Genomic DNA, 17,199 nt, shown 5'->3' with positions numbered 1-17,199 from the left:
CCGCCGCAACTCGAGAAAAACCATGAGACTTCCCCCTCGCCGCGAGATGAGGCCCGATTCCCCTGTACTGCGTGCAGAGCAATTCCGTGTTGCACATCACACATGAAAGGAGCCTTGATTTCCTTGATGGCACTCCAGAGAAACCCCAAGAACACTGTTTCAAGGCTAGAGGGATCCTGAGGTCACTGTAGCAACACGAAAGATCTCCGTGGGCCAAAAATCAACTCGAGATGAGAGGTTAGTCCCTGGCTTCGACTCCAGAGGAATACCACCTTACCACAAGCACCTCAAGAGGAGGCTTCTCTCAGCTCTAGGTATGTGAGAGGGACCCTGAGTTTGCGGCCTCAAGTGGAATGGACACCACGATGCCCTGACTCGAAATAAGGCAGGATATCCCTGCAGTGACTGGAATGCAGGATCGTCTTGCATCTCCCAAGACGAAAGGGTGTCTGAATCCCCTGTGGAGACCACAGAGAAAGACCTAGTTACCCACCTCATCGCGACAGGAGGCCTTAATACTTTGAAAACTCCAGAGGTATGGGTAGATCAGTGCCTCCAAAGGAGACGATGCCTGACTCCTCGTGAAACTTGATAGGAGACCCAGGATTCCTGTGGCACGTGGAAAGGGACCCTTGGTCTCCCGTCTCAGCTGGAGAGGCGTCCCAATTGCCCTGCAAAGCCTCGAGGAGAATCCCGAGTTGTCCCTCGCAACTAGGCAGGAGTCCTGACGTCGCTGAAGAAACACGTGGGTGGAAGGGCCATCCCCGCCGTAACTCGAGAATATACCCCAGGTTCCCGCCGCAACTCGAGAAAAACCATGAGACTTCCCCCTCGCCGTGAGATGAGGCCCGATTCCCCTGCACTGCGTGCAGAGCAATTCCGTGTTGCACATCACACATGAAAGGAGCCTTGATTTCCTTGATGGCACTCCAGAGAAAACCCAAGAACACTGTTTCAAGGCTAGAGGGATCCTGAGGTCACTGTAGCAACACAAAAGAGCTGCGTGGACCAAGAATCAACACGAGATGAGAGGTTAGTCCTTGGCTTCGATTCCTGAGGAATACCACCTTACCACAAGCACCTCAAGAGGAGGCTTCTCTCAGCTCTAGGTATGTGAGAGGGATCCTGAGTTTGCGGCCTCAAGTGGAATGGACACCGCGATGCCCTGACTCGAAATAAGGCCGGATATCCCTGCAGTGACTTGAATGCAGGCTCGTCTTGCATCTCCCAAGAAGAAAGGATGTCTGAATCCCCTGTGGAGACCACAGAGAAACACCTAGTTCCCCACCTCATCGCGACCGGAGGCCTCACATCCTTTGAAAACTCCAGAGGTACGCGGAGATCAGTGCCTCCAAAGGAGACGATGCCTGACTCCTCGTGAAACTTGATAGGAGTCCCAGGATTCTTGTGGCACGTGGAAAGGGACCCTTGGTCTCCCGCCTCAGCTGGAGAGGCGTTCCAATTGCCATGCCAAGCCTCGAGGAGAATCCCGAGTTGTCCCTCGCAACTAGGCAGGAGTCCTGATGTGGCTGAACAAACACGTGGGTGGAAGAGCCATCCCCGTCGTAACCCGAAAATATACCCCAGGTTCCCGCCGCAACTCGAGAAAAACCATGAGACTTCCCCCTCGATGCGAGATGAGGCCCGATTCCCCTGTACTGCGTGCAGAGCAATTCCGTCTTGCAAATCACACATGAAAGGAGCCTTGATTTCCTTGATGGCACTCCAGAGAAACCCCAAGAACACTGTTTCAAGGCTAGAGGGATCCTGAGGTCACTGTAGCAACACGAAAAAACTCTGTGGACCAAAAATCAACTCGAAAAGAGAGGTTAGTCCCTGGATTCGTCTCCAGAGGAATACCACCTTACCACAAGCACCTCAAGAGGAGGCTTCTCTCAGCTCTAGGTATGTGAGAGGGACCCTGAGTTTGCGGCCTCAAGTGGAATGGACACCGCGATGCCCTGACTCGAAATAAGGCCGGATATCCCTGCAGTGACTTCAATGCAGGCTCGTCTTGCATCTCCCAGGACGAAAGGATGTCTGAATCCCCTGTGGAAAGCACAGAGAAAGACTTAGTTCCCCACCTCATCGCGACCGATAGCCTCACATCCTTTGAAAACTCCAGAGGTACGCGGAGATCAGTGCCTCCAAAGGAGACGATGCCTGACTCCTCGTGAAACTTGATAGGAGTCCCAGGATTCCTGTGGCACGTGGAAAGGGACCCTTGGTCTCCCGCCTCAGCTGGAGAGGCGTCCCAATTGCCCTGCCAAGCCTCGAGGAGAATCCAGAGTTGTCCCTCGCAACTAGGCAGGAGTCCTGACGTCGCTGAAGAAACACGTGGGTGGAAGGGCCATCCCCGTCGTAACTCGAGAATATACCCCAGGTTCCCGCCGCAACTCGAGAAAAACCATGAGACTTCCCCCTCGCCGTGAGATGAGGCCCGATTCCCCTGCACTGCGTGCAGAGCAATTCCGTGTTGCACATCACACATGAAAGGAGCCTTGATTTCCTTGATGGCACTCCAGAGAAACCCCAAGAACACTGTTTCAAGGCTAGAGGGATCCTGAGGTCACTGTAGCAACACGAAAGAGCTCCGTGGACCAAGAATCATCACGAGATGAGAGGTTAGTCCCTGGCTTCGACTCCTGATGAATACCACCTTACCACAAGCACCTCAAGAGGAGGCTTCTCTCAGCTCTAGGTATGTGAGAGGGATCCTGAGTTTGCGGCCTCAAGTGGAATGGACACCGCGATGCCCTGACTCGAAATAAGGCCGGATATCCCTGCAGTGACTTGAATGCAGGCTCGTCTTGCATCTCCCAAGAAGAAAGGATGTCTGAATCCCCTGTGGAGACCACAGAGAAACACCTAGTTCCCCACCTCATCGCGACCGGAGGCCTCACATCCTTTGAAAACTCCAGAGGTACGCGGAGATCAGTGCCTCCAAAGGAGACGATGCCTGACTCCTCGTGAAACTTGATACGAGTCCCAGGATTCTTGTGGCACGTGGAAAGGGACCCTTGGTCTCCCGCCTCAGCTGGAGAGGCGTTCCAATTGCCCTGCCAAACCTCGAGTAGAATCCCGAGTTGTCCCTCGCAACTAGGCAGGAGTCCTGACGTCGCTGAAGAAACACGTGGGTGGAAGGGCCATCCCTGTCGTAACTCGAGAATATACCCCAGGTTCCCGCCGCAACTCGAGAAAAACCATGAGATTTCCCCCTCGCCGCGAGATGAGGCCCGATTCCCCTGCACTGCGTGCAGAGCAATTCCGTGTTGCACATCACACATGAAAGGAGCCTTGATTTCCTTGATGGCACTCCAGAGAAACCCCAAGAACACTGTTTCAAGGATAGAGGGATCCTGAGGTCACTGTAGCAACACGAAAGAGCTCCGTGGGCCACAAATCAACTCGAGATGAGAGGTTAGTCCCTGGCTTCGACTCCAGAGGAATACCACCTTACCACAAGCACCTCAAGAGGAGGCTTCTCTCAGCTCTAGGTATGTGAGAGGGACCCTGAGTTTGCGGCCTCAAGTGGAATGGACACCGCGATGCCCTGACGCGAAATAAGGCTGGATATCCCTGCAGTGACTTGAATGCAGGCTCGTCTTGCATCTCCCAAGATGAAAGGATGTCTGAATCCCCTGTGGAGACCACAGAGAAAGACCTAGTTCCCCACCTCATCGCGACCGGAGGCCTCACATCCTTTGAAAACTCCAGAGGTACGCGGAGATCGGTGGCTCCAAAGGAGACGATGCCTGACTCCTCGTGAAAATTGATAGGAGTCCCAGGATTCCTGTGGCACTTGGAAAGGGACCCTTGGTCTCCCGCCTCAGCTGGAGAGGCGTCCAAATTGCCTTGCCAAGCCTCGAGGAGAATCCCGAGTTGTGTCTCGCAACTAGGCAGGAGTCCTGACGTGGCTGAACACACACGTGTGTGGAAGGGCCATCCCCGTCGTTACTCGAGAATATACCCCAGGTTCCCGCCGCAACTCGAGAAAAACTATGAGACTTCCCCCTCGCCGCGAGATGAGGCCCGATTCCCCTGCACTGCGTGCAGAGCAATTCCGTGTTGCACATCACACATGAAAGGAGCCTTGATTTCCTTGATGGCACTCCAGAGAAACCCCAAGAACACTGTTTCAATGCTAGAGGGATCCTGAGGTCACTGTAGCAACACGAAAGAGCTCCGTGGACCAAGAATCAACACGAAATGAGAGGTTAGTCCCTGGCTTCGACTCCTGAGGAATACCACCTTACCACAAGCACCTCAAGAGGAGGCTTCTCTCAGCTCTAGGTATGTGAGAGGGATCCTGAGTTTGCGGCCTCAAGTGGAATGGACACCGCGGTGCCCTGACTCGAAATAAGGCCGGATATCCCTGCAGTGACTTGAATGCAGGCTCGTCTTGCATCTCCCAAGAAGAAAGGATGTCTGAATCCCCTGTGGAGAACACAGAGAAACACCTAGGTCCCCACCTCTTCGAGACCGCAGGCCTCACATCCTTTGAAAACTGCAGAGGTACGCGGAGATCAGTGCCTCCAAAGGAGACGATGCCTGACTCCTCGTGAAACTTGATAGGAGTCCCAGGATTCTTGTGGCACGTGGAAAGGGACCCTTGGTCTCCCGCCTCAGCTGGAGAGGCGTTCCAATTGCCCTGCCAAGCCTCGAGGAGAATCCCGAGTTGTCCCTCGCAACTAGGCAGGAGTCCTGACGTGGCTGAACAAACACGTGGGTGGAAAGGCCATCCCCGTCGTAACTCGAGAATATACCCCAGGTTCCCGCCGCAACTCGAGAAAAACCATGAGACTTCCCACTCGACGGGAGATGAGGCCCGATTCCCCTGTTCTGCGTGCAGAGCAATTCCGTCTTGCACATCACACATGAAAGGAGCCTTGATTTCCTTGATGGCACTCCAGAGAAACCCCAAGAACACTGTTTCAAGGCTAGAGGGTCCTGAGGTCACTGTAGCAACACGAAAGAACTCTGTGGACCAAAAATCAACTCGAAAAGAGAGGTTATTCCCTGAATTCGTCTCCAGAGGAATACCACCTTACCACAAGCACCTCAAGAGGAGGCTTCTCTCAGCTCTAGGTATGTGAGAGGGATCCTGAGTTTGCGGCCTCAAGTGGAATGGACACCGCGATGCCCTGACTCGAAATAAGGCCGGATATCCCTGCAGTAACTTCAATGCAGGCTCGTCTTGCATCTCCCAGGACGAAAGGATGTCTGAATCCCCTGTGGAAAGCACAGAGAAAGACTTAGTTCCCCTCCTCATCGCGACCGATAGCCTCACATCCTTTGAAAACTCCAGAGGTACGCGGAGATCAGTGCCTCCAAAGGAGACGATGCCTGACTCCTCGTGCAACTTGATTGGAGTCCCAGGATTCCTGTGGCACTTGGAAAGGGACACTTGGTCTCCCGCCTCAGCTGGAGAGGCGTCCCAATTGCCCTGCCAAGCCTCGAGGAGAATCCAGAGTTGTCCCTCGCAACTAGGCAGGAGTCCTGACGTCGCTGAAGAAACACGTGGGTGGAAGGGCCATCCCCGTCGTAACTCGAGAATATACCCCAGGTTCCCGCCGCAACTCGAGAAAAACCATGAGACTTCCCCCTCGCCGCGAGATGAGGCCCGATTCCCCTGCACTGCGTGCAGAGCAATTCCGTGTTGCACATCACACATGAAAGGAGCCTTGATTTCCTTGATGGCACTCCAGAGAAACACCAAGAACACTGTTTCAAGGCTAGAGGGATCCTGAGGTCACTGTAGCAACTCGAAAGAGCTCCGTGGGCCAAAAATCAACTCGAGATGAGAGGTTAGTCCCTGGTTTCGACTCCTGAGGAATACCACCTTACCACAAGCACCTCAAGAGGAGGCTTCTCTCAGCTCTAGGTATGTGAGAGGGACCCTGAGTTTGCGGCCTCAAGTGGAATGGACACCGTGATGCCCTGACTCGAAATAAGGCCGGATATCCCTGCAGTGACTTGAATGCAGGCTCGTCTTGCATCTCCCAAGACGAAAGGGTGTCTGAATCCCCTGTGGAGACCACAGAGAAAGACCTAGTTCCCCACCTCATCGCGACCGGAGGCCTCACATCCTTTGAAAACTCCAGAGGTACGCGGAGATCAGTGCCTCCAAAGGAGACGATGCCTGACTCCTCGTGAAACTTGATAGGAGTCCCAGGATTCTTGTGGCACGTGGAAAGGGACCCTTGGTCTCCCGCCTCAGCAGGAGAGGCGTTCCAATTGCCCTGCCAAGCCTCGAGGAGAATCCCGAGTTGTCCCTCGCAACTAGGCAGGAGTCCTGACGTCGCTGTAGAAACACGTGGATGGAAGGGCCATCCCTGTCGTAACTCGAGAATATACCCCAGGTTCCCGCCGCAACTCGAGAAAAACCATGAGACTTCCCCCTCGCCGCGAGATGAGGCCCGATTCCCCTGCACTGCGTGCAGAGCAATTCTGTGTTGCACATCACACATGAAAGGAGCCTTGATTTCCTTGATGGCACTCCAGAGAAACCCCAAGAACACTGTTTCAATGCTAGAGGGATCCTGAGGTCACTGTAGCAACACGAAAGAGCTCCGTGGACCAAGAATCAACACGAGATGAGAGGTTAGTCCCTGGCTTCGACTCCTGAGGAATACCACCTTACCACAAGCACCTCAAGAGGAGGCTTCTCTCAGCTCTAGGTATGTGAGAGGGATCCTGAGTTTGCGGCCTCAATTGGAATGGACACCGCGATGCCCTGACTCGAAATAAGGCCGGATATCCCTGCAGTGACTTGAATGCAGGCTCGTCTTGCATCTCCCAAGAAGAAAGGATGTCTGAATCCCCTGTGGAGACCACAGAGAAACACCTAGTTCCCCACCTCATCGCGACCGGAGGCCTCACATCCTTTGAAAACTCCAGAGGTACGCGGAGATCAGTGCCTCCAAATGAGACGATGCCTGACTCCTCGTGAAACTTGATAGGAGTCCCAGGATTCTTGTGGCACGTGGAAAGGGACCCTTGGTCTCCCGCCTCAGCTGGAGAGGCGTTCCAATTGCCATACCAAGCCTCGAGGAGAATCCCGAGTTGTCCCTCGCAACTAGGCAGGAGTCCTGATGTGGCTGAACAAACACGTGGGTGGAAGAGCCATCCCCGTCGTAACCCGAAAATATACCCCAGGTTCTCGCCGCAACTCGAGAAAAACCATGAGACTTCCCCCTCGATGCGAGATGAGGCCCGATTCCCCTGTACTGCGTGCAGAGCAATTCCGTCTTGCAAATCACACATGAAAGGAGCCTTGATTTCCTTGATGGCACTCCAGAGAAACCCCAAGAACACTGTTTCAAGGCTAGAGGGATCCTGAGGTCACTGTAGCAACAGGAAAGAACTCTGTGGACCAAAAATCAACTCGAAAAGAGAGGTTAGTCCCTGGATTCGTCTCCAGAGGAATACCACCTTACCACAAGCACCTCAAGAGGAGGCTTCTCTCAGCTCTAGGTATGTGAGAGGGACCCTGAGTTTGCGGCCTCAAGTGGAATGGACACCGCGATGCCCTGACTCGAAATAAGGCCGGATATCCCTGCAGTGACTTCAATGCAGGCTCGTCTTGCATCTCCCAGGACGAAAGGATGTCTGAATCCCCTGTGGAAAGCACAGAGAAAGACTTAGTTCCCCACCTCATCGCGACCGATAGCCTCACATCCTTTGAAAACTCCAGAGGTACGCGGAGATCAGTGCCTCCAAAGGAGACGATGCCTGACTCCTCGTGAAACTTGATAGGAGTCCCAGGATTCCTGTGGCACGTGGAAAGGGACCCTTGGTCTCCCGCCTCAGCTGGAGAGGCGTCCCAATTGCCTTGTCAAGCCTCGAGGAGAATCCCCAGTTGTGTCTCGCAACTAGGCAGGAGTCCTGACGTGGCTGAACAAACACGTGTGTGGAAGGGCCATCCCCGTCGTAACTCGAGAATATACCCCAGGTTCCCGCCGCAACTCGAGAAAAACCATGAGACTTCCCCCTCGCCGCGAGATGAGGCCCGATTCCCCTGCACTGCGTGCAGAGCAATTCCGTGTTGCACATCACACATGAAAGTAGCCTTGATTTCCTTGATGGCACTCCAGAGAAACCCCAAGAACACTGTTTCAAGGATAGAGGGATCCTGAGGTCACTGTAGCAACACGAAAGAGCTCCGTGGGCCAAAAATCAACTCGAGATGAGAGGTTAGTCCCTGGCTTCGACTCCAGAGGAATACCACCTTACCACAAGCACCTCAAGAGGAGGCTTCTCTCAGCTCTAGGTATGTGAGAGGGACCCTGAGTTTGCGGCCTCAAGTGGAATGGACACCGCGATGCCCTGACGTGAAATAAGGCTGGATATCCCTGCAGTGACTTGAATGCAGGCTCGTCTTGCATCTCCCAAGATGAAAGGATGTCTGAATCCCCTGTGGAGACCACAGAGAAAGACCTAGTTCCCCACCTCATCGCGACCGGAGGCCTCACATCCTTTGAAAACTCCAGAGGTACGCGGAGATCAGTGGCTCCAAAGGAGACGATGCCTGACTCCTCGTGAAAATTGATAGGAGTCCCAGGATTCCTGTGGCACTTGGAAAGGGACCCTTGGTCTCCCGCCTCAGCTGGAGAGGCGTCCCAATTGCCTTGCCAAGCCTCGAGGAGAATCCCGAGTTGTGTCTCGCAACTAGGCAGGAGTCCTGACGTGGCTGAACACACACGTGTGTGGAAGGGCCATCCCCGTCGTTAATCGAGAATATAACCCAGGTTCCCGCCGCAACTCGAGAAAAACCATGAGACTTCCCCCTCGCCGCGAGATGAGGCCCGATTCCCCTGCACTGCGTGCAGAGCAATTCCGTGTTGCACATCACACATGAAAGGAGCCTTGATTTCCTTGATGGCACTCCAGAGAAACCCCAAGAACACTGTTTCAATGCTAGAGGGATCCTGAGGTCACTGTAGCAACACGAAAGAGCTCCGTGGACCAAGAATCAACACGAGATGAGAGGTTAGTCCCTGGCTTCGACTCCTGAGGAATACCACCTTACAACAAGCACCTCAAGAGGAGGCTTCTCTCAGCTCTAGGTATGTGAGAGGGATCCTGAGTTTGCGGCCTCAAGTGGAATGGACACCGCGGTGCCCTGACTCGAAATAAGGCCGGATATCCCTGCAGTGACTTGAATGCAGGCTCGTCTTGCATCTCCCAAGAAGAAAGGATGTCTGAATCCCCTGTGGAGAACACAGAGAAACACCTAGGTCCCCACCTCATCGAGACCGCAGGCCTCACATCCTTTGAAAACTCCAGAGGTACGCGGAGATCAGTGCCTCCAAAGGAGACGATGCCTGAGTCCTCGTGAAACTTGATAGGAGTCCCAGGATTCTTGTGGCACGTGGAAAGGGACCCTTGGTCTCCCGCCTCAGCTGGAGAGGCGTTCCAATTGCCATGCCAAGCCTCGAGGAGAATCCCGAGTTGTCCCTCGCAACTAGGCAGGAGTCCTGATGTGGCTGAACAAACACGTGGGTGGAAGAGCCATCCCCGTCGTAACCCGAAAATATACCCCAGGTTCCCGCCGCAACTCGAGAAAAACCATGAGACTTCCCCCTCGATGCGAGATGAGGCCCGATTCCCCTGTACTGCGTGCAGAGCAATTCCGTCTTGCACATCACACATGAAAGGAGCCTTGATTTCCTTGATGGCACTCCAGAGAAACCCCAAGAACACTGTTTCAAGGTTGGAGGGATCCTGAGGTCACTGTAGCAACACGAAAGAACTCTGTGGACCAAAAATCAACTCGAAAAGAGAGGTTAGTCCCTGGATTCGTCTCCAGAGGAATACCACCTTACCACAAGCACCTCAAGAGGAGGCTTCTCTCAGCTCTAGGTATGTGAGAGGGACCCTGAGTTTGCGGCCTCAAGTGGAATGGACACCACGATGCCCTGACTCGAAATAAGGCAGGATATCCCTGCAGTGACTTCAATGCAGGCTCGTCTTGCATCTCCCAGGACGAAAGGATGTCTGAATCCCCTGTGGAAAGCACAGAGAAAGACTTAGTTCCCCACCTCATCGCGACCGATAGCCTCACATCCTTTGAAAACTCCAGAGGTACGCGGAGATCAGTGCCTCCAAAGGAGACGATGCCTGACTCCTCGTGAAACTTGATAGGAGTCCCAGGATTCCTGTGGCACGTGGAAAGGGACCCTTGGTCTCCCGCCTCAGCTGGAGAGGCGTCCCAATTGCCCTGCCAAGCCTCGAGGAGAATCCAGAGTTGTCCCTCGCAACTAGGCAAGAGTCCTGACGTCGCTGAAGAAACACGTGGGTGGAAAGGATGTCCCCGTCGTAACTCGAGAATATACCCCAGGTTCCCGCCGCAACTCGAGAAAAACCATGAGACTTCCCCCTCGCCGCGAGATGAGGCCCGATTCCCCTGCACTGCGTGCAGAGCAATTCCGTGTTGCACATCACACATGAAAGGAGCCTTGATTTCCTTGATGGCACTCCAGAGAAACCCCAAGAACACTGTTTCAAGGATAGAGGGATCCTGAGGTCACTGTAGCAACACGAAAGAACTCTGTGGACCAAAAATCAACTCGAAAAGAGAGGTTAGTCCCTGGATTCGTCTCCAGAGGAATACCACCTTACAACAAGCACCTCAAGAGGAGGCTTCTCTCAGCTCTAGGTATGTGAGAGGGATCCTGAGTTTGCGGCCTCAAGTGGAATGGACACCGCGATGCCCTGACTCGAAATAAGGCCGGATATCCCTGCAGTGACTTCAATGCAGGCTCGTCTTGCATCTCCCAGGACGAAAGGATGTCTGAATCCCCTGTGGAAAGCACAGAGAAAGACTTAGTTCCCCTCCTCATCGCGACCGATAGCCTCACATCCTTTGAAAACTCCAGAGGAACGCGGAGATCAGTGCCTCCAAAGGAGACGATGCCTGACTCCTCGTGCAACTTGATAGGAGTCCCAGGATTCCTGTGGCACTTGGAAAAGGACACTTGGTCTCCCGCCTCAGCTGGAGAGGCGTCCCAATTGCCCTGCCAAGCCTCGAGGAGAATCCAGAGTTGTCCCTCGCAACTAGGCAGGAGTCCTGACGTCGCTGAAGAAACACGTGGGTGGAAGGGCCATCCCCGTCGTAACTCGAGAATATACCCCAGGTTCCCGCCGCAACTCGAGAAAAACCATGAGACTTCCCCCTCGATGCGAGATGAGGCCCGATTCCCCTGCACTGCATGCAGAGCAATTCCGTGTTGCACATCACACATGAAAGGAGCCTTGATTTCCTTGATGGCACTCCAGAGAAACCCCAAGAACACTGTTTCAAGGCTAGAGGGATCCTGAGGTCACTGTAGCAACACGAAAGAGCTCCGTGGGCCAAAAATCAACTCGAGATGAGAGGTTAGTCCCTGGTTTCGACTCCAGAGGAATACCACCTTACCACAAGCACCTCAAGAGGAGGCTTCTCTCAGCTCTAGGTATGTGAGAGGGACCCTGAGTTTGCGGCCTCAAGTGGAATGGACACCACGATGCCCTGACTCGAAATAAGGCCGGATATCCCTGCAGTGACTGGAATGCAGGCTCGTCTTGCATCTCCCAAGACGAAAGGGTGTCTGAATCCCCTGTGGAGACCACAGAGAAAGACCTAGTTCCCCACCTCATCGCGACCGGAGGCCTCACATCCTTTGAAAACTCCAGAGGTACGCGGAGATCAGTGCCTCCAAAGGAGACGATGCCTGACTCCTCGTGAAACTTGATAGGAGTCCCAGGATTCTTGTGGCACGTGGAAAGGGACCCTTGGTCTCCCGCCTCAGCTGGAGAGGCGTTCCAATTGCCATGCCAAGCCTCGAGGAGAATCCCGAGTTGTCCCTCGCAACTAGGCAGGAGTCCTGATGTGGCTGAACAAACACGTGGGTGGAAGAGCCATCCCCGTCGTAACCCGAAAATATACCCCAGGTTCCCGCCGCAACTCGAGAAAAACCATGAGACTTCCCCCTCGATGCGAGATGAGGCCCGATTCCCCTGTACTGCGTGCAGAGCAATTCCGTCTTGCACATCACACATGAAAGGAGCCTTGATTTCCTTGATGGCACTCCAGAGAAACCCCAAGAACACTGTTTCAAGGATAGAGGGATCCTGAGGTCACTGTAGCAACACGAAAGAACTCTGTGGACCAAAAATCAACTCGAAAAGAGAGGTTAGTCCCTGGATTCGTCTCCAGAGGAATACCACCTTACCACAAGCACCTCAAGAGGAGGCTTCTCTCAGCTCTAGGTATGTGAGAGGGACCCTGAGTTTGCGGCCTCAAGTGGAATGGACACCGCGATGCCCTGACTCAAAATAAGGCCTGATATCCCTGCAGTGACTTCAATGCAGGCTCGTCTTGCATCTCCCAGGACGAAAGGATGTCTGAATCCCCTGTGGAAAGCACAGAGAAAGACTTAGTTCCCCTCCTCATCGCGACCGATAGCCTCACATCCTTTGAAAACTCCAGAGGAACGCGGAGATCAGTGCCTCCAAAGGAGACGATGCCTGACTCCTCGTGCAACTTGATAGGAGTCCCAGGATTCCTGTGGCACTTGGAAAAGGACACTTGGTCTCCCGCCTCAGCTGGAGAGGCGTCCCAATTGCCCTGCCAAGCCTCGAGGAGAATCCAGAGTTGTCCCTCGCAACTAGGCAGGAGTCCTGACGTCGCTGAAGAAACACGTGGGTGGAAGGGCCATCCCCGTCGTAACTCGAGAATATACCCCAGGTTCCCGCCGCAACTCGAGAAAAACCATGAGACTTCCCCCTCGATGCGAGATGAGGCCCGATTCCCCTGCACTGCATGCAGAGCAATTCCGTGTTGCACATCACACATGAAAGGAGCCTTGATTTCCTTGATGGCACTCCAGAGAAACCCCAAGAACACTGTTTCAAGGCTAGAGGGATCCTGAGGTCACTGTAGCAACACGAAAGAGCTCCGTGGGCCAAAAATCAACTCGAGATGAGAGGTTAGTCCCTGGTTTCGACTCCAGAGGAATACCACCTTACCACAAGCACCTCAAGAGGAGGCTTCTCTCAGCTCTAGGTATGTGAGAGGGACCCTGAGTTTGCGGCCTCAAGTGGAATGGACACCACGATGCCCTGACTCGAAATAAGGCCGGATATCCCTGCAGTGACTGGAATGCAGGCTCGTCTTGCATCTCCCAAGACGAAAGGGTGTCTGAATCCCCTGTGGAGACCACAGAGAAAGACCTAGTTCCCCACCTCATCGCGACCGGAGGCCTCACATCCTTTGAAAACTCCAGAGGTACGCGGAGATCAGTGCCTCCAAAGGAGACGATGCCTGACTCCTCGTGAAACTTGATAGGAGTCCCAGGATTCTTGTGGCACGTGGAAAGGGACCCTTGGTCTCCCGCCTCAGCTGGAGAGGCGTTCCAATTGCCATGCCAAGCCTCGAGGAGAATCCCGAGTTGTCCCTCGCAACTAGGCAGGAGTCCTGATGTGGCTGAACAAACACGTGGGTGGAAGAGCCATCCCCGTCGTAACCCGAAAATATACCCCAGGTTCCCGCCGCAACTCGAGAAAAACCATGAGACTTCCCCCTCGATGCGAGATGAGGCCCGATTCCCCTGTACTGCGTGCAGAGCAATTCCGTCTTGCACATCACACATGAAAGGAGCCTTGATTTCCTTGATGGCACTCCAGAGAAACCCCAAGAACACTGTTTCAAGGATAGAGGGATCCTGAGGTCACTGTAGCAACACGAAAGAACTCTGTGGACCAAAAATCAACTCGAAAAGAGAGGTTAGTCCCTGGATTCGTCTCCAGAGGAATACCACCTTACCACAAGCACCTCAAGAGGAGGCTTCTCTCAGCTCTAGGTATGTGAGAGGGACCCTGAGTTTGCGGCCTCAAGTGGAATGGACACCGCGATGCCCTGACTCAAAATAAGGCCTGATATCCCTGCAGTGACTTCAATGCAGGCTCGTCTTGCATCTCCCAGGACGAAAGGATGTCTGAATCCCCTGTGGAAAGCACAGAGAAAGACTTAGTTCCCCACCTCATCGCGACCGATAGCCTCACATCCTTTGAAAACTCCAGAGGTACGCGGAGATCAGTGCCTCCAAAGGAGACGATGCCTGACTCCTCGTGAAACTTGATAGGAGTCCCAGGATTCCTGTGGCACGTGGAAAGGGACCCTTGGTCTCCCGCCTCAGCTGGAGAGGCGTCCCAATTGCCCTGCCAAGCCTCGAGGAGAATCCAGAGTTGTCCCTCGCAACTAGGCAGGAGTCCTGACGTCGCTGAAGAAACACGTGGGTGGAAGGGCCATCCCCGTCGTAACTCGAGAATATACCCCAGGTTCCCGCCGCAACTCGAGAAAAACCATGAGACTTCCCCCTCGCCGCGAGATGAGGCCCGATTCCCCTGCACTGCGTGCAGAGCAATTCCGTGTTGCACATCACACATGAAAGGAGCCTTGATTTCCTTCATGGCACTCCAGAGAAACCCCAAGAACACTGTTTCAAGGATAGAGGGATCCTGAGGTCACTGTAGCAACACGAAAGAACTCTGTGGACCAAAAATCAACTCGAAAAGAGAGGTTAGTCCCTGGATTCGTCTCCAGAGGAATACCACCTTACCACAAGCACCTCAAGAGGAGGCTTCTCTCAGCTCTAGGTATGTGAGAGGGACCCTGAGTTTGCGGCCTCAAGTGGAATGGACACCGCGATGCCCTGACTCGAAATAAGGCCGGATATCCCTGCAGTGACTGGAATGCAGGCTCGTCTTCCATCTCCCAAGACGAAAGGGTGTCTGAATCCCCTGTGGAGACCACAGAGAAAGACCTAGTTCCCCACCTCATCGCGACAGGAGGCCTCAAATCCTTTGAAAACTCCAGAGGTATGCGGAGATCAGTGCCTCCAAAGGAGACGATGCCTGACTCCTCGTGAAACTTGATAGGAGACCCAGGATTCCTGTGGCACGTGGAAAGGGACCCTTGGTCTCCCGCCTCAGTTGGAGAGGCGTCACAATTGCCCTGCCAAGCCTCGAGGAGAATCCCGAGTTGTCCCTCGCAACTAGGCAGAGGTCCTGACGTTGCTGAACAAACACGTGGGTGGAAGGGCCATCCCCGTCGTAACTCGAGAATATACCCCAGGTTCCCGCCGCAACTCGAGAAAATCCATGAGACTTCCCCCTCGATGCGAGATGAGGCCCGATTCCCCTGTACTGCGTGCAGAGCAATTCCGTGTTGCACATCACACATGAAAGGAGCCTTGATTTCCTTGATGGCACTCCAGAGAAACCCCAAGAACACTGTTTCAAGGATAGAGGGATCCTGAGGTCACTGTAGCAACACGAAAGAACTCTGTGGACCAAAAATCAACTCGAAAAGAGAGGTTAGTCCCTGGATTCATCTCCAGAGGAATACCACCTTACCACAAGCACCTCAAGAGGAGGCTTCTCTCAGCTCTAGGTATGTGAGAGGGACCCTGAGTTTGCGGCCTCAAGTGGAATGGACACGGCGATGCCCTGACTCGAAATAAGGCCGGATATCCCTGCAGTGACTTCAATGCAGGCTCGTCTTGCATCTCCCAGGACGAAAGGATGTCTGAATCCCCTGTGGAAAGCACAGAGAAAGACTTAGTTCCCCACCTCATCGCGACCGATAGCCTCACATCCTTTGAAAACTCCAGAGGTACGCGGAGATCAGTGCCTCCAAAGGAGACGATGCCTGGCTCCTCGTGAAACTTGATAGGAGTCCCAGGATTCCTGTGGCACTTGGAAAGGGACACTTGGTCTCCCGCCGCAGCTGGAGAGGCGTCCCAATTGCCCTGCCAAGCCTCGAGGAGAATCCAGAGTTGTCCCTCGCAACTAAGCAGGAGTCCTGACGTCGCTGAAAAAACACGTGGGTGGAAGGGCCATCCCGGTCGGAACTCGAGAATATAACCCAGGTTCCCGCCGCATCTCGAGAAAAACCATGAGACTTCCCCCTCGCCGCGAGATGAGGCCCGATTCCCCTGCACTGCGTGCAGAGCAATTCCGTGTTGCACATCACACATGAAAGGAGCCTTGATTTCCTTGATGGCACTCAAGAGAAACCCCAAGAACACTGTTTCAAGGCTAGAGGGATCCTGAGGTCACTGTAGCAACACGAAAGAGCTCCGTGGACCAAGAATCAACACGAGATGAGAGGTTAGTCCCTGGCTTCGACTCCTGAGGAATACCACCTTACCACAAGCACCTCAAGAGGAGGCTTCTCTCAGCTCTAGGTATGTGAGAGGGATCCTGAGTTTGCGGCCTCAAGTGGAATGGACACCGCGATGCCCTGACTCGAAATAAGGCCGGATATCCCTGCAGTGACTTGAATGCAGGCTCGTCTTGCATCTCGCAAGAAGAAAGGATGTCTGCATCCCCTGTGGAGACCACTGAGAAACACCTAGTTCCCCACCTCATCGCGACCGGAGGCCTCACATCCTTTGAAAACTCCAGAGGTACGCGGAGATCAGTGCCTCCAAAGGAGACGATGCCTGACTCCTCGTGAAACTTGATAGGAGTCCCAGGATTCTTGTGGCACGTGGAAAGGGACACTTGGTCTCCCGCCTCAGCTGGAGAGGCGTACCAATTGCCCAGCCAAGCCTCGAGGAGAATCCCGAGTTGTCCCTCGCAACTAGGCAGGAGAACTGACGTGGCTGAACAAACACCTGGGTGGAAGGGCCATCCCCGTCGTAACTCGAGAATATACCCCAGGTTCCCGCCGCAACTCGAGAAAAACCATGAGACTTCCCCCTCGCCGCGAGATGAGGCCCGATTCCCCTGTACTGCGTGCAGAGCAATTCCGTCTTGCACATCACACATGAAAGGAACCTTGATTTCCTTGATGGCACTCCAGAGAAACCCCAAGAACACTGTTTCAAGGCTAGAGGGATCCTGAGGTCACTGTAGCAACACGAAAGAACTCTGTGGACCAAAAATCAACTCGAAAAGAGAGGTTAGTCCCTGGATTCGTCTCCAGAGGAATACCACCTAACCACAAGCACCTCAAGAGGAGGCTTCTCTCAGCTCTAGGTATGTGAGAAGGACCCTGAGTTTACGGCCTCAAGTGGAATGGACACCGCGATGCCCTGACTCGAAATAAGGCCGGATATCCCTGCAGTGACTTCAGTGCAGGCTCGTCTTGCATCTCCCAGGACGAAAGGATGTCTGAATCCCCTGTGGAAAGCACAGAGAAAGACTTAG

This window comes from Cervus elaphus, chromosome 13 (genome assembly GCF_910594005.1).
Source record: "Cervus elaphus chromosome 13, mCerEla1.1, whole genome shotgun sequence".
Lineage (NCBI taxonomy): Eukaryota > Metazoa > Chordata > Mammalia > Artiodactyla > Cervidae > Cervus > Cervus elaphus.
The sequence above is the reverse complement of the archived record's forward strand: the minus strand, read 5'-3'. Positions refer to the sequence as shown.